The sequence below is a fragment of the Cervus canadensis genome, chromosome 30 (genome assembly GCF_019320065.1).
Source record: "Cervus canadensis isolate Bull #8, Minnesota chromosome 30, ASM1932006v1, whole genome shotgun sequence".
Classification (NCBI taxonomy): domain Eukaryota; kingdom Metazoa; phylum Chordata; class Mammalia; order Artiodactyla; family Cervidae; genus Cervus; species Cervus canadensis.
In genome coordinates, this window is record NC_057415.1 from 24,434,534 (window position 1) to 24,456,768 (window position 22,235).

Here is a 22,235-nt window from a genome sequence, read left to right on the forward strand (position 1 = left end):
GGCTACCTGTATGTCTTCTTTGGAGAAATGTCTATTTATGTCTTCTGCCTAGTTTTTTTTTTTTTTTTTAATTGGATTGCTTGTTTTTTGTAGTTGAGTTGTATGAGTTGCCTGTAAATTTTGGAAATTAACCCCCTTTCAGTCACATTATTTGTGAATATTTTCTCCTATTCTGTAGGTTGTCTTTTTGGTTTTCCTTTGCTGTGTGAAAGCTTGTAAGTTTGATTTGGTCCCATCTGTTTATTTATGCTTTTGTTTCTATTACCTTGAGAGACTGATCTAAGGCAACGATTTATGTCAGAGAATGTTTTGCCTGTGCTCTCTTCTAGGAGTTTCGTGGTGTCATGTCTTATATTTAGGTCTTTAATCTATTTTGGGTTTATTTTTGAGTATGGTGTAAGGATGTGTCCTAACTTCATTGGTTTACATGCAGCTTTCCAGCTTTCCTAACATAGCACTGTACCTAGTTTTTAAGAGTGACCATTTCAGTGTTGTACATGCTCATTTATGTGTGAAATCTAAACGAGTTGAACTCATAGAAATGATGAGTAGAATGGTGGTTACCATGGGCTGGTGATGAGGGGAAATGGGAATGTGTTATTGAAGGGTACAAATTAGCAACTAGAAGATAAATGAATTCCGGAGCACAGCATTGTGACTGTAGTATGCAATAGTGTATTATATACTTCAAATTTGCTAACAGACTAGATCTTAAATGTTCTCCCTGCAAAAAAGAGATGATAATTATATGATGTGATAGAGGTGTTAGCTAATGCTAAGGTGTTAATCATATTGCAATATATAAATGTATCGAATCAACACATTTTGTCTGCCTGAAACTTATACAGTGCTTTATGTAAATTACATCTCAAAAAAAAAGGAGTCAGTGTTCCAACACAGGTAGTGGATCTGTCAGTTTCATAATGTCTGGGCTGAGAAACAGGCACAGCATCACTTCTGCAGTTTTCTGTCCATTAAAGCAATCACAGAGCACTTACAAAATTAAGGGAAAGGGTCATAGACCCTCATCTCTCCTTGGTTAAAATAAAATGTTGAATGACGAAGAGAAGTGTGTAATTCCTACTGGATTGTCAGAAGTCTATTTGAACTTTGAGACTATTTGGTTTATTGTCTCTAACACAGTACCTAAGGTTGTCATTGTAAAAGTTAATTTATCAAGTTGAACAATGATTTTATACTTCTCAATTCTGAAGGGAGGTGTGAAAGATATTTTCCAAAAATTGAGAGAGAATAAACTGTAGAGAATCTTTCTTATGTTTATTGTTTCTCTCTAAGCAGTCCATGTTACCTCCCCAAAGCGATTTTCCTTTCATTGCAGATATGCTTGGCTGACCAACTGGACACAAGCTATAAAAATCAGAGGGGGAGAAATTGCTTTAGTAGATTCAAAGGCAGGAAAGAATGTTTCCTCTGTAGTGAGCCACTAAGCTGCAGGTACTGAGGGCTGCTGCTTGTTGGGGATCCCTGAACAAATCTGATAGCCCATAAAGGCAAGACAGGCTTAAGGCCAAGCTACAGGGTAGAACTGTCAGAAGAGTTTTAAAAGTGAGTCATGCAGTGTTGATTTTAACTCAGTGTTGTGCTTAGGAATGGAAGAAACCATCCATCATTATTTCACTGATAGTATTGTGCATGTTACTCAGCTGGAGTGCAGCCTTATGAGGCTCTTGGAAAACTTACCTTTCATTTTGTCTGTATTGGTTAATGCTGCTTAGAGAAGGGTATATAGAGACTTAAAAAAAAAAAAATTTTTTTTTTTTTTAAAGAATAAGGGTTGATAAATGTGTCTGAAAGCTAATTGTGCCTGACAGCTCATGGTTGGAGAAGGCACTGGCAACCCACTCCAGTACTCTTGCCTGGAAAATCCCATGGATGGAGGAGCCTGGTGGGCTGCAGTCCATGGGGTCGCTAAGAGTCAGACGTGACTGAGAGACTTCACTTTCACTTTTCACTTTCATGCACTGGAGAAGGAAATGGCAACCCACTCCAGTGTTCTTGCCTGGAGAATCCCAGGGGTGGGGGAGCCTGGTGGGCTGCCGTCTATGGGGTCGCACAGAGTCAGACACGACTGAAGCGACTTGGCAGCAGCAGCAGCAGCAGCAGCTCATGGTTGCCGAGAGATGAGACTCATTATTCCTTGTGCAGTGTGGTAACTCTTTATCTAGAAGGTCAGACATTTTTTAGAGTAGAATGGATCCCTGCATTTCTAGACAAGATCAAGAAAGATTTTCTTAAAAAGTTTTTTTTTTTAATTGGATCAGAATTTAGGTTGATAAAAGATGCAAGAAATTAGTCACTGTTTATGAATTTTTTTTTTTAATCAGCAAGGCAATGTAGGGAATGGACATGTGGACAATGTCCACAATGGACAATTTAGAAGCAACGTAAAGGCTATCCTCTAGTGGATGGACAAGTTGGTTCATCTCAGAAGTTTGATTAAAAAAGTACAACTGTAAGGATCATGACAATATCTCTGGGATATCCTCAGAGGTCTTGAAAACTCAACCTTAAGAGAATCTAAAATCTAAAAGGGGACAGAAAGGAGAGGAGTTGATACTGGACTTTAACTGGAGAGATTCATTTCCTGCCCATTGCCTTCCTCACTAATTGACAAGTGCATATCACCCAGTTTTGGCTTTGTAACACTGTGGTTGGGACCCTGTAAACTACAGTTCCTTTTTGGCTGCTGGCTCCTATTAGGCACTATAAACATAGGGAACTAGAGAGAAATTGTAAGGCTGAAGGAGGAAATGGGGCTTGCTTTCTCTTTTTTGTTTCCTGATCCCATCAGAGTCATCCTTGTAATGGTCCTTCATTTAGAATGTGGCATTTGGTCCCAGTAGCAGTAGGTGGTTCCAAGTTCCATTTTCTTTTTCATACTCCCTGTACTAGCATTACTGAATGTTTCCAGATTACCAACACTAGCCAGCTGGTATCCCTCCTGTGGGTCTGAGTTCTGGCTCGGTCAGGGTCCTCCTCTGAGTTCTGGAGGTACCAGTGCCAGTTGGCAGTGGCTTGTTTTTGGAGATGTGCATCCAGGTCTTCAGGATCTTTTTTCTAAGCTTCTAAGAGGTTCTTAGAACCCTAGGGGAGTATCTACTTCTTTTAGTTGCCATTTCTGTGATACTTTACTTTTTGCCTTTTTACCTCTTTTATCCTATTTAGTCTTTATATTAAACCTATGTTAAATTCACGGATGACTGTGATTGATAGCATCTGTTTTGCAGGAATATTTACCATAGTTTCCAGTGTTGCTCTGATTCTGTCATAGAGGTGCGGAGCCTAAACCTTACCTATCTATTCCACACTGAGATACAACAATAATACCAATCCACAAGTCTTGCCATAGTGCAGTTGATAACTAGTCAGCTAAGCATGCTAAAGAAGGGAAACATTGGAATCTACTGAGGGGTATTATTTAACTTGATAAGAACTTCTGGACGCTGCCAAGTCCCTAGAGGTCAGCATTATCTCAGCAAATTCTTTTAACAATCCTTCACCACCCTGACCCCCAACTCTATCATTCATGGTTCTGGTCACATGTATGTCCCTAAGAATTTCATTTGGTCCTTGACCTCCGTTGTTATTCTTCCTCCTTTTCAAAAGGTAGGTGAAATGAAGTGAAGTAGGGGATCAGGGGTGGGGATAAATTTCCTGAGTGATTAGGCTTTGGTGCCATTAAGACAACATACTACAGGATGTTCAGAACACAGATTGAAGATCTGGGAAGTGTGCATCAGGAAATTCTTCCTACAGGTGGTATGTCTGAGCTGAATCTGGAAGGATAGACTAGAGTTAACAAGATGAAATAGAAGGAACATATAGGTTTCTGGAGCTGGATGAGATATACCTACATATCTGGTAAAAGGAGCACATTTGTAACATCTGGGCATATTACATATCAGATGGAAGGACAAAATTGGCTTTCCTGCCATATCTATTTTCTAGGCCAAAAAGACCCTGTTAAAAATTGAGTATTAAGTAAGCATCAGGATATATAGTTTTTTCCCTATGTCTTCAGTTTTTTAATCTGCTGAAGTATAGTTGATTTTTGATGTTTCAGGTGTGCAGCAGATGGATTTGGTTATATATATATTAGATTCTTTTCCATTATTTTTGTTGTTGTTGTTTAGTTGTCCAGTCATGTCTCTTTGCAACCCCATGGACTGCAGCATGCCAGCCTCCTTGTCCCTCACCATCTCCCAGAGTTTGCTGAAGTTCATGTTCATTGCATCAGTGATGCCATCCAGCCGTCTCATCCTCTGATGTCCTCTTCTCCTTCTGCCCTCAATCTTTCCCAGCATGAGGGACTTTTCCTGAGTGTCAGCTGTTTGCATCAGGTGACCCAAATACTGGAGCTTCAGCATCAGTCCTTCCAGTGAATATTCAGGGTTGATTTCCCTTAAGATTGACTGGTCTGATCTCCTTGCTGTCCAAGGGACTTTCAGGAGTCTTCTCCAGCACCACAGTTTGAAGGCATCAACTCTTTGGTGTTCTGCCTCTGGTGTTCTTTCCATCAGAGGTTATTATAAGAAATTGACTATGGTTCCCTGTGCTATGAGTAGGTCCTTGTTTGAGAATATATATGATTTGAAATGACTTTCATCAAATCATGTTATTCATATTATCTTGTTTACTAATTGTTTTGGATAGATATATATTAGTTTCCCAGTTAGACTAAGTAGAGACAGTACTAAATACTATTTTGTGTCCATCCACCATCACCTTATATGGTGACACGCAAGTAATTTAATAGATGCCTATGCAATAAATAAATACAAAAATTAATGAACCTGTAAAAATATCATTAGATTTTGAAAATGGCCAACTGAGGCCAGTATTTTATCTTGGAGAAGAGCATTTTTTTTTTCTTTTTGATATTAGTCTTAAAAGCCAAGGAAAGTACTTCATCTACAATTGCCAATATTTCCCCATAATAACCTCTTAGTAGAATGTGCATATAAATTTGGTTAATGGTTGGCTCATTTTCCAAATATAATTGGAAAACAGGTTTCTTTTTTAGCTGTCAAAGAGGCATTTGATATGTGGTAAAATAATTTAGTTTATATTCTCCATTTGGGGATATTAACCTTCTAGGCAAGCTTCTAATTGTACCGTCATATTAATTTGGAGACCTTTTACTTGAAGGCAATACTCATCTCCTACTATATGAACTGAAGGAGATATGACTCGTTTATCTTTTTATACTGATAAAACAGGCTTGGCCAACAGATATTATCTTGTAGGACTTTGAATCTTGAGCACTTGGTAGCATAATATGATGCTATCATATATGATATATGATTGTCATCACAATATGATGACAGCATTGTGCCCTTCGCTGGTTATCTTCTGCATAGCCCTCCAGAACTCACTTGGTACCTGTCAAGTTTTGGCCCTCCAGTCTTCTGATATCATTGCAATAAATTCTCGTGCACCTTCAGATTATGATGTCATTTTCTGTTGTTTGCAACCACGTGTCACAAATGATATACAGTATTGTTAAAGATGTAAGAAAACATGCTACTCTTTATCCTCATTCAAGACTGGATATTTTAAAGTACAAACACTATAAAGTGGAATTTTGACCCACAGAAAGAGCATTTCTGTCTTTAATATCAGCCATCTGTGAACAAGTTTCCCACTGGATACAAGGATTTTTGACAAGTATTGTAAATGTCTTCAAGTGACACACAGTTTTGGATGGAGATTTCAGGGTTTCCCCAGTGAATGTGATGAACTGTCCAGATGGTGCCCTGATAGCCACTCAGCAGAGTCCTTAAATGATAATAATTAACAACTAATTACATTTAATGCCTTGAAAGGGGTCCACTAGCATTCATTTGATCTGAAATCCATCCCTGGGTAGGTCCAGAGGAGAGAAAAGACTTCCAGCATAACCATCTGGATGATCTTTCTCCCCCTGCTCTTGCTGCTGAAGAGGGACTGGTGATGTCCATGACTCCTTTTGGAGTACATATTCTGCTCTGGAAGCTGCTTAAAGAGTGGGCCTTGCCGAATTAAATTGGCTTTTGTCCCATCAAAGGCAAGAGGCAAGTTAGATGCAAATGCTCTATCTGGATGGAGAGGACAAGAAAGAAAGCTTGGAAAACCTGTGCCAGATTTTGTGGTGATTGTGGGAGTTAGGACATGCAATCATGCCAAGCAAAGCTGGGACAAAATGACCTGCCTGATTAATTCAAAGAAATGCAGGTTATTTATATTTATCCACAGACACAAAGTCTCTTCACATGGAATGTACATAGAATTATAATTGAGCTTGATCAGTTTATAGACTCTCAGTTTAGAAATCCTGACAGTTCTGGCAGAAACTGGCTTAGAGCATACATTTTCCCATGTATGTTGTTTTACTTTCATATTCAGCTGATAACCCTGTCATGGATAACTAATGCCAAGGATTTTCTCATGGAAGATGACTGAACATCATGTAGTAATCTTCCAGCTAGTAGCTCTGTTTTGGTGCCACTGTTTGCCAAGTCCAGACTCTAGACTGTTGACTCATTGTAGGCAGCAGGTGGCCTAGTGGAGAAACGTATTATAATAATAATTTTCCCCCTCTGGAAATGGCCTTGGAACACAGTGGAGGGCTTCAAAAGCTTATGAGGCTATGTCTGTGCTATTGAGTCCCACAGTTTTGGTTCTACAACTGCCTGAAGCTGGACCAATTGGACTTTAAACCCTGGAAATGTGAATTTTGGAAAAGGTAGGGATACTTTGAGTTTTGAAACTGGGTCACATTCATGGCAATACTATAGAAGAAAGGCTCTTCTTAAACAGTTCTATGTGTACTTAAAGCATAACTTTCAACATGGTGTGTTTTCATAGCTTTTGATATACAACGTTTTTGTTATCTTTTTTCTGTATATATTCTGTAATTTTAATTTGAACTTTTTTTTTTTTTAAATTTTTTATTAGTTGGAGGCTAATTACTTCACAACATTTCAGTGGGTTTTGTCGTACATTGATATGAATCAGCCATAGATTTACACGTATTCCCCATCCCGATTCCCCCTCCCACCTCCCTCTCCACCCGATTCCTCTGGGTCTTCCCAGTGCACCAGGCCCGAGCACTTGTCTCATGCATCCCACCTGTTTAATTTGAACTTTTAACCTTAATCCAAGGTTTGTTTCCGTCAATTCAGAATAGATTAGCACTAACTTCATAGTCCATTAGGGTCAGTCAAGGGCTGTGCTCCATTAATGCTCACTCAGAACCGTCTGAAATGTTGCCAGTCACTGCAGCACATGATGGAGAGGAATAGAGAATCGCACCTTAAATACTTAATTGGCTAATTCAAGTCACAACATCACGCCTACATTCAAGGGTGTAGGGAAACACAATCCTATTGCATCATGGAATGACAGAAAGTAGAAATAACAGAAATATTGATGAGAAGCACTAGTGTAACATGCCAGCTGGAGGAATTTTTGTTCTTGGTTGTGTCATTATCAGAGAATGTCACCTGTATTCTTTCTAAATTTTGGTATTTATTGATGTTTGCTTAGTGGTTGAACACATAATCAATTTTTATGACTATTTCATGAATACTTAAGGAGGGTACATTGCATATATTCGGATGTAGAATTTTATGTGTATCAATACATATTCTTTTTACTTACAGCATTTAGTTTTTTAATACATGGAAAAAATTTTTTAATTATAAAAGAGAAGTGTATCTACAAAAAATGAATAGCCAGTGCCTAAACGCCCAATTTGTTTTTATTATTACCAGAGAGATATGCATAGAAACTAATTTTACAGGTGGGCTTATTGCACCTGTTTTTCAAGTGACAGTCCTTAATGAACTGTCTTTTTTATTAATTAGTTTTTATTGCAGTATAGTTGCTTTACAATGTTGTATTAGTTTCTACCGCACAGCAAAATGAATCAGTCACACATGTGCGTATGTCCCCTCTCTTTGGACTTCCTCCCTGTTCAGGTTACCAAAGTGCATTAAGTACAATTCCCTGTGCTATATCATATGTTCTCATTAGTTATCTGTTTTATATGGAGTATCAGTAGTGCAGCAAATAGAGTTTAGAAAAGGCTAAGGATTGAACACTTTCAGCTGTCATTTCTCAGTTTAATTTTTCTTTGTCCTACATGTGAGCTACATCTCTGCTTGTGGAAGCATTGAGTGTGTCTGAGTGTGTAAACTACACCTGCTATACTCAAGGCACTGGCACTAATTCTCTAGCTTCTCTCTTTATTTGTACTTGGTGTTTACCTGCATTGGAGAGGTAAGAAGGTAAGAATACGGAGACTTGTTTGACCATAGATATAGAAATAAGGAAAGTCTTTCAGCCTGTCTTTGGTTCTGAGCCTCTCAGAATCATTTGGATATGGCAGAAGACGTTCTCAAGGCTCACACTAGTTCAATAGAGTCCTAAGTTGGGAGTGTGGAATAGAGGTCTAGCAGGAATAACATGATTCTTTATCATGTTTTACTTCTATCTCCTTATGTTCCTTGGGAATTTGCTTATCAAAAGCAGAGCTGACCATGTACTTAGATACAAATATCAATTGGTATCATATTTACCACTACTTAAAATTTTTTCTAATATTTTTGTGCAATTAAAAAGAAGAAAATACATATGAAAATAAGAAGGAGTGTTAAATCTTGACTGTATTTTCTCCTGTCCTGGTTCTTACTGTCTTCTTTTTAAAAATTGCATAACTTAAAATTTTGATCATTTTTAGGAATGTTTTTGCTCTCTGTGTTATCGATATGTGAGTATTTGCAATTGGATACTCCTGTAAATATGTTTAGCCAAAATAAGATACTGGCCAAAGACATAATGAATATAATTAATAAAATTAATAATAATATTAATAGTGCTATTCTTCCAGATACTTTGTTGTATGTTAACTTACTTTGACCTCTGAGGCCTAGAGATATTCAATGAGTTACACAATATCACACTTTAAAGGCTTTTTTTTTTTAAAATCCAACATTGTTGTGAAGGTTGAGTACTCCATGCCTCCCACCAACAACTTCAATTTTCTTATTCAAGTGGATATAAAGAATCTTTCTCTGGTTATACTATTTTAATTTCTACAACAGAGTTTGACCTACTGAATTAGCCTTTATGAATGCTAATGAGGAATTAAGCTGCCTGAAAGACTTGAGATGAAAGATTTGCTGAGGTCTTTTTTGCATTGTAAACATACAGCATGCTGGGACCAGAGCTTGCCTTGTTCATTGTGAGGTAGAGGGGAGGAATGAATAAACAGTAGAATAAATTGCCTGCTGGGCACTTTTAACATTTAAAAGCAACCAGTAATTGTCACACTTCTGCCCTTACTTCAATTGGGTACATATTGTACCTTTTGGTCTGTGAGCTTCTGTCAGTGATCACACACCTATGGTCTCAGGGCCACATGTATCTAACAGGAGGTAGAAAATGACATGAGCAGAGAAAATCACTCACTGCCTTAGGCTCAGAGCTTCTTTACTGTTTCTACCCATGAATTCTGTGGCTTCAAATTCTCTATGCTGTTGGATTCTGTACCTGCCTTGACCTTCAAGATTCTGCTGAGCTCTCCAGACTTGCCTAAAATCATTAACTCTTTCCTGTTTCTTCTGACCTCAGACTTCTGTTTTAAGACCTATTTTGCAGGACTTGTTGGGTGTCTGACCTGTTCCCCTCTTTGACCCCAGATTTCACACCTGACTGCTCAAATTTGGTTAGAATTCAAAACTTTCCCTTTTGCTTCTGTCTAAAGATCACTGCCCTCATCAGTGCTTGGACATCATACTTCATGCTTTAATTTGGTTATTCAACAGTTTTTCTAATGGTTTTTCATTGTTTTTTCCCTGAGTTATATAAGTCAGTTATCTGAGAATAAATGTAAAAGATGAAGTAATTGTCACTACAGGAGGTATGATGATGTTTCTGAGGAAGAAACATGGAATAAAAATTTCTGCCTCTTAGAGATTAAACTTTTCCAGATTGAATTAGTGTCATGTTTCATTCTAGAAAATATATCTGTTTATCAAAATTCAGAGTGGGATTTTTGGACCCCTTCCCATTTCACATCTGTCAGTTGTAGTAACATGAATATCCCAAAGAACTTAAGAAAGATAAAAAGAGCAGTGGCTCAGCCTCTGCTGGTTCAGATAGCAAGGGTGAATTTGCTCTAATGAGTTTCCCAAAACTGACTGTGCTTTTGTTTATGAGTCTGGACACATTGTGAAAAGGAAAGCGTTAGTCGTTTAGTCGTGTCCCACTTTGCAATCCCATGGGTTTTAGCCCACCAGGCTCCTCTGTCCATGGAATTCAGGCAAGAATACTAGAGTGGGTTGCCATTCCCTTCTCCAGGGGATCTTCCCAACCCAGGGATTGAACCTAGGTCTTCTGCATTGCAGACAGATTCTTTACCATCTGAGTTACCAGGGAAGCCCTGGACACCTTACTAAACTATAGTTTTCTAGGCCTCACCTAGAATATTTTATGAGAGTATGGTTTGAAATTTGAATTTTTAACAAATTCTCTAGTGATTCTGGTGCAGTGGGCCATATTTGAGAACCACTGCTCTTAGTAACTGGGGGAAACAATTATGCGATCATATTGAGAGAAAGAAAAATCTTAAAAGATACAACAGACAAAGACTCTCTAAGTTTGACAAAAAAACAATGGAGAGGAGACAGAATTCTCTTCCATTATTAGTCCTTGATACAATAAATTGAACAAGCTCCAAAATTAATTATTAGGATTTAAAATGTGAAGGAACATCAGTGAATCATTATGGTGAAATAAAAATAGTAGACAAGCTAGAAGAGACACACTTCTCTTACCAATAGTCAGCTAATGTAATGATGTCACCAGGTTCCTGCTAAAGATGGGTTATGAGTAAATGTTGATCGGAGTTTTGTAGTTTACGTTTATTGTGGTATCTTTATAGTTCTTTACTTATTGCGTGAGTTTCAGTATTCTTAGTTAGTGATGTCATTTCCCCATGTGTGTCTTCTTTTAAAAAATATGATGTCCTAAAGTGAAATACCTCTCAGGTATTTTTACAGATAGGTAAACCATCACTGGACAGGTACTATGTGGTAATCATAGTCAAGAATTTGGTGTCCAGTGTCTGAAAAGTAGAAAAGCAACTCCTTTTACAAAATTGTAACTGTATAAGGTTTGCTTCTATCTGAGAATGTTTGTGGTAATCTTCAAAATATGCTACAGCTGCTATGGCAGTATAAATTAATAAATAAGTAAAACACATTTAAAATTCTTTTTATTCTCTAAGTTAAAATGTATAAGATCATGCAACTGCTTATTTACTCAGATAAATTATTCATCTGGTTTAATAATTTTCAATCAGTTGTTGATTTATTTAGAAATGAATAGCTTGATCTTTTGTTTGTCATAGCTTTTACTGACTAAATGTTGCCCTGGTCTGATTTGATTCTGGGAAGCATGTACATTTCAATGACTTAATTAAAAGGATAGTGAATATTTCTGGCACCTTAACCTTTAGCATCTCAGAGGTGACTGGCTACATCTCAGAGGTGACTGACTACTCTGTATGTGTGGAGAGTCTGAATTTATAGAAGTCATGATGATATTGCCACTGGTGCTATAACACCTCTTGTGTACTCTACTATTTTGTCTCTGCAAATGTTGGCTCTTCCAAAATAGCAGCTGGGCCCAGAGCATGACTCTGACACTGTCGCTAATACTAGTTTTGTCCACTCAGCGATATATCGGGGGGTTGCCCAGGTTTGTACCAGCAAAACTCAGAGGGTGAACTTCCTGCCTCTGATACTACTCTACAGCATTTTTAGGTAGAACTTGTCTGAATAACCCATATAATAAAATTTCCTAATTTAATATTCAGCATGGTTATGCTGGTATAAACTGGTTGTAAAGCAGCTATAGGTATGCCAAATGTACTAGTTAGGATGACGTATTCTTGAGTATAGCAGATAGCTTAAAGAAGGCAGACGTTTATTTTTCTTTCTTTGTTTAGCTGGAATAAAGATTTGTGCAGATCAGTACTGATGCCTAAATTTGGGAGGATGGTTGGTGATAAGAAATATGACTTCCATTTCTGCAAAAAAAAAAAATTACTTTGGGATTTTGATAGGGGCTAAATTGAGTCTGTAGATATCTTTGGGTAGCTTGGATATCTGAACAATTTTAAGTCTTCTAATTTGTGACCATAGGATGCCTTTCCATTTGTGCCTTCTGTGATTTCTTTCGTCAATGTTTTGTAGTTTTCAGTATATAAATCTCTCGTCTCCTGAGTTAAGTGTATTCCTAAGTATTTCATTCTTTTTGGTACTATTGTAAATGGGATTGTTTTCCAAATTTCCTTTCCAGATAGTTTGCATCTAATGTATAGAAACAATGAATTTTTGTATGTTGATTTTGTATCCTGCAAATTTACTGAATTCATTTGTTAGTTGTTACAGTTTTTTTCTAAAGAAGTCTAAGAATTTCTGTATATAAAATCATATATAAGATGACAAGCAGGGATATCTGCAAGCTATCTTCAAGCAGGGATAGTTTTAATTCTTTAAATTTGGATGCCTTTAAGTTTTTTTTTTCTTTTTGGTCTAATTGCTGGGGCTAAACCTTCCAGTACTGTATTAAATAGAAGTGTCCAGGGTGCACATTCTTGCCTTATTCATGATTTTAGATAAAAATATTTCAGATTTTGACCATTGAGTATGATGTTAGCTGTGGGCATTCACATGAAACCACAAAAGCCCAAGAACAGCCAAATCAAACCTGAGAAAGAGCAAACCTGGAGACATCATACTTCCTGATTTAAAATATATTATGAAACTACAGTAAACACAACAGCATGGAACTAGCATAATGACAGTCATATAGACCAATAGAACAGAATAGAGTCCAGAAGTATGTCCATAAGTGAATAGTCTGTTGATTTTTGACAAGGGTGCCAAGAATACATAATAGGGAGATAAAAGTCTCTTCAACAAACAGTGTTGTGAAAAGTGGAGGCATGCATGCATGCTAAATCGCTTCAGTTGTGTCCAACTTTCTGTGACCCTATGGACTGTAGCATACCAGGCTGCTCTGTCCATGGGATTCTCCAGACAAGAATATTGGACTAGGTTGCCATTTCCTCCCCTAGGGGATCTTCCTGACCCAGGGATTGAACCCATGTCTCTTATGTCTCCTGCATTGGCAGGTGGGTTCTTTACCACTGGTGCCACCTATCCACACATAAAATAATGAGATTGGACTTTTATTTTAACAAGATTCAGCAAATAATCAGTACAAAATGGGTTAAAGTAGGAGTAAAACGTAAGACCTGAAGCTGTAACACTCCTAGAAGAAAACATAGGGAGAAACCTTCATGAGATTGATCTTTGTATTGATTCTTGGTTATGATACCAAAAGCACAGGTGATAAAAGCAAAAATTAAAAAGTGGGGCTACATCAAGCTAAAAGGCTGCTCAGTGAAGGAAACAAGACTGGAAAGTCAACCTATAGACTGGGAGAAAATATTTAATGAGAGGTTAATCCTATGAGAAACTCTTACAACTCAATAACAGAAAAATCTATTAATCTGATAGGTCTAAGAACTTGAATGGACTTTTCTCCAGAGAAGGCACACAGATGACCAATAGATATATGAAAAAATGGTCTTCATTAATCATCAAGGAAATGTAAATCAAAACTACAAATATATAACTACTTATACCTGCCAGGATTACTATCATCAAAAAAACAAAAGACAAAGTGTTGGCAGGGCTGTGGAGAAACACTTGAGCATCGTTAGTGGGAAAGCAAAATGGTGCAACTGCTATTGAAAATGGTATTAAAAAAATTGCAGTTAGAATGATTATATGATCCAGCAATGCTTGCTTCATTCTGTGTATGTCTGTACATACATATAATATATAAAAGAATTTAAAGCAGAGTTTCAAAGAAATAATAGCACACATATGCTCATTGAAGAACTACTGGAAAGACTTAAGATGTGGAAACAAACTAAATGTGTATAGAGAGAAGAATACATACAGCCAATGTGGTATATACACACCATGGAATACTATTCAGCCTTTAAAAGGGAGAAAATTTTGTGATATTTGACAACATGAATGAGCTGTGAGGATATTAACCTAAATGAAATAACCAGACACAGAAAAACAAACACTGTATAATTCCACTTAAGTTAGGTATTTAAAACTGGTTCAGTTCAGATACTCAGTTGTGTTTGACTCTTTGTGACCCCATGCACATCAGGCCTCCATGTCCATCACCAACTCCCAGAGCTTGCTCAAACTCATGTCCGTCAAGTTGGTGATGCCATCTAATCATCTCATCCTCTGTTGTCCCCTTCTCCTACTGCCTTCAATCTTTCTCAGCATCAGGGTCTTTTCCAGTGAGTCAGTTCTTTGCATCAGGTGGCCCAAGTACTGGAGCTTCAGTTTCAGCATCCATCCTTCCAATGAACATTCAGGACTGATTTCCTTTAGGATGGACTGGTTGGATCTCTTTGCTGTACAAGGGACTCTCAAGAGTCTTCTCCAACACCACAGTTCAAAAGCATCAATTCTTCAGTGCTTAGCTTTCTTTATCATCCAACTCTCACATCCATGCGCAACCACTGGAAAAACCATAGCTTTGATAGATGCTCCTTTGTTGACAAATTAATGTCTGCTTTTTATTAAGCTTTCTAGGTTGGTCATAGCTTTTTTTCCAAGGAGAAATGTCTTTTAATTTCATGCCTGCAGTCACCATCTGCAGTGATTCTGGAGGCCGAGAAAGTAAAGTCTGTCACTGTTTCCACTGTTTCCCCATCTATTTGCTATGAAGTGATGGGACCAGGTGTCATGATCTTAGTTTTTTGAATGTTGAATTTTAAGTCAACTTTTTCACTCTCCTCTTTCACTTTCATCAAGAGGTTCTTTAGTTCCTCTTTGCTTTCTGCCATAAGGGTGGTGTCATCTGCATATCTGAGGTTATTGCTATTTCTCCTGGCAGTCTTGATTCCAGCTTGTGTTTCATCCAGCCCAGCATTTTGCACAATGTACTCTGCATATAAGTTAAATAAGCAGGGTGAAAATATACAGCCTTGATGTACTCCTTTTCCTATTAGGAACCAGTCTGTTGTTCCATGTCCAATTCTAACTCTTGCTTCTTGACCTGCATACAGATTTCTCAGGAGGCAGGTCAGGTGGTCTGGTATTCCCATCTCTTTCAGAATTTTCCACAGTTTGTTGTGATCCACACATCAAAGGCTTTGGCATAGTCAATAAAGCAGAAATAGATGTTTTTCTGGAACTCTCTTTCTTTTTTGATGATCCATTGGATGTTGGCAATTTGATCTCTGGTTCTTCTGCCTTTTCTAAATCCAACTTGAACATCTGGAATTTCACGGTTTATGTATTGTTAAAGCCTGGCTTGGAGAATTTTGAGCATTACTTTGCTAGAGTGTGAGATGAGTGCAATTGTGTGGTAGTTTGAGCATTCGTTGTCATTGCCTTTCTTTGGGATTGGAATGAAAACTGGCCTTTTTCGGTTCCATGGCCACTGCTGAGTTTTCCAAATTTGTTGGCATGTTGAGTGCAGAACTTTTACTGCATCATCTTTTAGGATTTAAAATAGCTCAACTGGATTTCCATCACCTCCACTAGCTTTGTTCATAGTGACGCTTCCTAAGGCCCACGTGACTTCATATTCCAGGATTTTTGGCTCTAAGTGAGTGATCACAACATAGTGGTTATCTGGGTTATGAAGATCTTTTTTGTATAGTTCTGTGTATTCTTGCCACCTCTTCCTAATATCTTCTGTTTCTGTTAGGTCCATACCTTTCTGTCTTTTATGGTGCCTATCTTTCCATGACATATTCCCTTGTTAGCTCTAGTTTTCTTGAAGAAAATTAGTCTTTTGCTTTCTATTGTTTCCTCTATTTCTTTGCATTGACCATTTATATATATATATATTTTCTCCTTACAAATAGCTGAGAAAAGAAGAGAAGCACAAGCCAGAGGAGAAAAGGAAGGTATTTAAAATAGTCAAATTTATAAACTCAAAGGCTGGTATGTTGTTTCCCAGGGCCTATGGAGAGAAGGAAATGGGAAACTTTAATCAACATTAAATTTCAGTTAAATAAGATAAATAACTTCTGAAGATCTGTCGCACAGTATTATATATGTAATCAGCAATAATATATTGTACTCTTAAAATTTAAGTTTTCACCTCAATGAATTTTTTTTAAAATGGAAATACTTCCCCAGAATGGTGGGAAGTTTTAAGTCTTCCAAAATGGAAGTGAATGTTTTCAATTGAGAATTGAGGAATCACTGAAGATTTTGAACAGAGAAGTGTTATGATAAAAATGACTTTTTAGATAGGTTAACTTGTTGCTGTGTATTGGATCAGTTGGAACAGGAATGAATGAGTGGTTGGGGAAACAAGGTGTATTCATTTCCTACTGCTGCTATGAAGGAAAACCACAAATTTAGTAACTTAAAACAATACAGATTTATTATCTTACAAGCCTGGAGATCAGAAGTCAGAAATGGATTTCACTGGACTGAAATGAAAGTGTAGGTCAGGCTGTGTTTTCTCTGGAGGCTCTGGGAGAATCCCATTTCCTTGCCTTTTTCAGCTTCCAGAGGATGCCTGTGTTCCATAGCTTGTGACACCCTTCCTCTATCTTCAAAGCTAATGTAATGAAAATGAAAGTGAAGTCACTCAGTCGTGTCCTACCAGGCTCCTCCATCCTTGGGGTTTTTCAGGAAAGAGTACTGGAGTGGGCTGCCATTTCCTTCTCCAGGGGATCTTCCTAACCCAGGGATTGAACCCAGGTCTCCTGAATTGCAGACAGATGCTTTACCGCATAGGCCACCAGGGAAGCTAGTATAATATGTATTTTCAAATATTTTCTGACTGTGAACCTCTGCTTTCACAATCACATTTTCTCTGGCTGTGACCCATTTATCACCTTTTTACAAGGGCACTTTTGATTACATTAGACCCAACTGTATAATCCAGGCTAATCTCCCACATCAAAATGCTTAATCACAGCTGCAAAGTCCCCTTTTGCCATGCAAAATAACATATTCACAGGTTTCAGAGATTCAGATATGGACATCATTGGGGGACCATTATTCTGCCTACTACACAAAAATAGGACATAAATTCATATGTGAATTAAGGGTGGTGGTGGCTATGGAACTGATACTCCTCTGTACCTCCCTCCATAACTAATCAGGTATAAAAGTCTCTTCCTACACATGATCCTTTGAAGCTATCTTCCTCTTACTTATTATTTCCATTGAACCAAGTGAACCCGGCCAATTTGGTGTTTCTGCTAATGTTGACTTCATCTAATAATTATGTCCTATATCTTCTTCTGCTATCTAAATTTTGCTAATTCATTGTTAAATTGCATTTTGTCTTGTGGCTAAAAGGAGATAAATCACATTCATGCTATTTTCTTCCCTGATCTATGAGGCTTCTGCTGAGTTTTTTTTAAAGTCATTTTCAGAATATTATGCTTTTCCACAAACATGGCAGGTAACTGGACTGAGTTTATTCATTGCAAACCATACAGGAAATTATCCAAATGACTCATTCTAAAGAAAAAGAGCCCAACAAAATAAATTTTTGAATCATGCTCATATGCAGAATCTAAACTCTGAATAATTTTTGGTTTCTTCCTGTCTCTTTCCTTTCATCTAGTCAACAAACCATTTAAATTATAAAATAAAGGATAGTTAGTGACATTATAATATAAAGGAAAATATGAAGCTCAAAAGATGTCATGATGAGGTCAGCAAATTATACAACATTATTCAAACCCCAGACTATTTTTATAACAAGTATTCTTGCTATTACACCATACTGCCTGGTCTAAATCACTGAAAATTAAATCCTCATATAGCCATCAAATAGCTGCTTCTTTCAAGGCTTTGTGAAGAGATAAGAATTTATGATAATCTCTCTCTTTTACTTTCAATCAGCTGTGCTGGTATTTTGTAAATCTAAAAATCATAGTGTATTAAAATTTGGAGAGAAAACAAGGCTAAACCTTTCATTTTCTAATGAGCATGCACTCTGGGATGGGGTTGTTGAAAGCAGTAAGCTGACCCTATCCTCCCCGAGTCCCCCACCCCAATACACACCAAAATAAAGTTTAGGAACTCAGTGATGGCTACTGAAACTGGAAGATGTCTATTAGATTTATCAGAGTACTTTTTAGGTTAGCTGGATTCTTTGACTTTCCTTATCTGTCTCTGATATCCAATGGTGTCTGGGTCTCTGGGTCAGTTTGGTGCGTTAGACAGAGCACAGTCAAATAAAAGATCAGAAGACAAGTCTTGGCTGGCTGGCTGTTATGTGAATAGTATTCCTCTCACTCATTAAAAAGATTTTACCAAGTCCAGTTTCATACTCCTGCAAATTTGGGAGCTGCTAATCTGAGGTTGGGATAGGGTCAAGCCTTTATTCACAAGATGTATGATAAAGAGGTGATAAAGTCAGGTTGAGTGAAAACAGTCATGTTAGGAGGTTTAGGTTTGGTGACTTTCTCTTTGAAGAAGCAAAAAGGCAACAAACAGCTTAAAGAGATACATGTAAGACTGTATGATTCACAAATCTTTATTGGTGAATGTCTTCCAGGATATTTATCTGGTCACAGAAGGATCGCCAGCTGACTACTGAGGAACTGGGACAGGAGAACAAATCTAGTGTCTCTCTACATTTATCTTTTTAATAACATACATGCTCATTTTCCCTTTGTTTGGAATGTGGGCAGTTCCTGGTGACTGGGTTTCAAGTAGATTGTCCCAAACTTAGGACATTTTGATTGTTTTGAGTTTTTCACTTTATGATGGTGTGAGAGGGATTCAGTAGAGACCATACTTCGGATTTTGAATTCTTATCTTTTCCTGGGCCAGCAATATGGCATATCCTGGGCTATGATACTCCTTCATTTTGCTGGGCAGGGCAGCAGCTGCACCCTGAGCCAACCATGTGATCACTAGAATAAGCAATGAGGCACTTACAACCATTCCAAACTCATATAGTTATTCTGTTTTTCCGTACAGCATTTGATAAATTACCAGAGATTTCCAACACTTTATTATAAATTAGGTTTGTGTTGGATGATTTTGCCCAAATGAAAGCTAATGTAAGTGTTCTGAGAACATTTAAGGTAGGTTAGGCTAAGCTATGATGTTTGGTAGGTTAGATGTATTATATGGATTTTTTATTTACAGTATTTTCAACTTGTGATGGGTTTAGCAGGACATAGCCCCATTGGAAGTTGAGGGAAATCTGAAGCACAGAATGTAAGTACCAAAACAGACAGAGGTGTGTGTGTGCATGTGTGTGCATGTATTAAATCTTAAAACATGACTCTTGAATTTATAGCATTCTCCTCTCTTCAGAAGAAAAAACAGATTTCATATTGTGTCACTTACTGTGAATGTACCAACAATGTAGAGTTCAGAAGTACAAATGTTACAGCCAGAAACATTGGGTTTCTTGGAAATGTGTTTGGGAAATCTTTTAAGACTGTCACTGTCTAAAACTCTGCCTACAAGAACTTTTCACATGGGCTCTGTCATATCCTGAAAAAGACTAGCTTATCATAAATGGGAGAACAATTGTTCTGCTATAGAATAACTACATTTCAGTACTCAATGTGAGAGCAGGAATAAACAGGTGAGGAAGTAAGAAATCTTCTAGAGGGGAGTGCTTTATCGCCACAAATACCTACCCTAAGCTAACTTCACCCAAAATCACTGCAATAAATGACTGCAGTAAGTCGGAAGAAAGAAAAACTCACTGAACATTTCAACACCTGTAACAAATGCAGTGTTTTAACCAAGAAGAGGCTTATGAGTGGTGAAAGGTAATTGTGACAGCTCCAACAACTTTGCTAACCCACAAATTCTATTCAGGTAAATGCAGACCCTCTATATGAAATGAAAATATGTTTGTAATTCTTCTGTGGCACATATAGTAAGTGATAAAATGTAGTGAGGGATGGGAAGTGGAAGGACCCTTGGAAAACCCAACTAGTACTAAGAAGTGACTCTGGGAGTCAGGAAAATCTGGGAAGGAAAGAAGAAAAGTGACAGAGGGATCACCTAAAGTAATGTAGCATGGCCTGTGCCTTCCAGAATATGAGCCTGCCAGAATCTCTGTTGTGACTATGAATGTGGTTCCAGGATTTATAGAAACAGGAGCTAATAATCCATTTGAAATCAAGCTGAGAAAAAAAACCTGTGGTCCTTTCTAAAGTTCTGTTTATGTGGAAGGGCTCTAAATTATTGCATGTTTAAATAAGGAAGAAGGCATAACTAATGCCTTGTCTGGTCATTTAAAAAAAGAGTTAAAACAATGGTATGTACTAGGAACTTTATTATTCTTGTTTATACTACTACAAGTGTCTCAGAAAGAGTCATGTTACAGAAAATATGTTTTGAATAATCATAGGGAAAAGGGAAAAGAATTTGGTATTTGCAAACTGAAATTGATGGAGAGTTCTTGAAACTGTATCTGGGCATCAAATACACTTCTCTCTTATTAAGTTTCTATATAATTGATGGTGTGTGTATGTATAATACATAACTAAAATTATATTATTGTATAATATTAAACATATTATATGGTTGCTGTAATTGGTAATTCTGAGCGGGAGGGGCTGGTAATCAGCCCCTCAGATAAAAATCATTATCTGAGGAAAGATAAAAATGTATTAATAAAAATGTACTATTTGAATAGCTAAGACAATATTGTTATTATGTTAGCAGAAGTTTGAGACAGAATTTGAAGAATTTAGTATCACTTAATCAATAAACAGTTATTTTCTCTAAAGCTTCAAGCAACTAAAAACTAACTAATACCAGGATTTTTTGTTGCCTTCTATAGTGTTCTTCTTATAGGAGTTATTCTTGGTCACCTTTTATATTATCTACTTCTTGCTAACTTTTTAAATATGAGTTAAAATAGTCAAATACAAGTTGGGTTAAGCAACTGAAAAATGACTACTTGCTTATTCTCCACTACATTTAGAACAAACTAAGGTGTATTAGTTTCAGCTTCAGCATCAGTCCTTCCAATGAACACCCAGGACTGATCTCCTTTAGGATGGACTGGTTGGCTCTCCTTGCCGTCCAAGGGACTCTCAAGAGTCTTCTCCAACATCACAGTTCAAAAGCATCAATTCTTCGGCGCTCAGCTTTCTTTACAGTCCATGGTGTGCTGCGATTCATGGGATCGCAAAGAGCCGGACACGACTGAGCAACTGAACTGAACTGAAGGCATATTAGATAAAATTAGGACAGAGACAGAGGAGCAACTCTATGCTGCCTTAAATCATTGCTGCTTCTCTTCATACAGCTCTAAAGAGACAGGGATATAATTATCTGTTACTTTATCATCAGCTGGTATTTTATCCCAAATTCATGAAGGTGGGCAGGTAGGCTAAAACAGGGACTTACATTTTCCCATTGATAGTATTCTTCCCCAGACTTGGATCTTGGATCTCACTACCCTCTGGCTAGTTGTAAGAAAGGACAGGAGAAAGAGAAAAAAGTTACAGGGACTGTCCAGGGATAGCTAACCCTAGGGAAACTTACTTTCCCATCAGTGGAAGGAGACATTTACCACATGTATGAGGCTTTTGGTAGGTAGTTACTTCGTATACTAGCAATGGTGGTCTAATCATTCTCTTCGAATCTGACTGATCAGATTACTAAAATGTTTCTTTCCAGTATTTACCGGTGGAAGCAAGAGGGGGAAAGAATGTAAGAGAGGAAGGAGTCTTGATTATGTCCTGTACTTAATGGCCTACAGTTTTTGCTTAAATGCATATACAGTCACAAATTCTAATTAAATGTTATTATAATCACAGAATATATGCTTTTATAATACTATGTGGAATTTGGAATACGTGGCTAATGCTCTGCCATATCTCTGGAGAAATTTCCAGTTACCTAGGGATCTTAGAGATTTAGGGCCCCTCTGTCAGTGAAAAGACAAGTTGCATGATTGATAAGTGCTGCTGCTGCTGCTAAGTCGCATCAGTCGTGTCCGACTCTGCGACCCCATAGACAGGCTTCCCCATCCCTGGGATTCTCCAGGCAAGAACATGGAGTGGGTTGCCATTTCCTTCTCCAATGCATGAAAGTGAAAAGTGAAAGTGAAGTCACTCAGTCATGTCCGGCTCTTAGCGACCCCATGGACTGCAG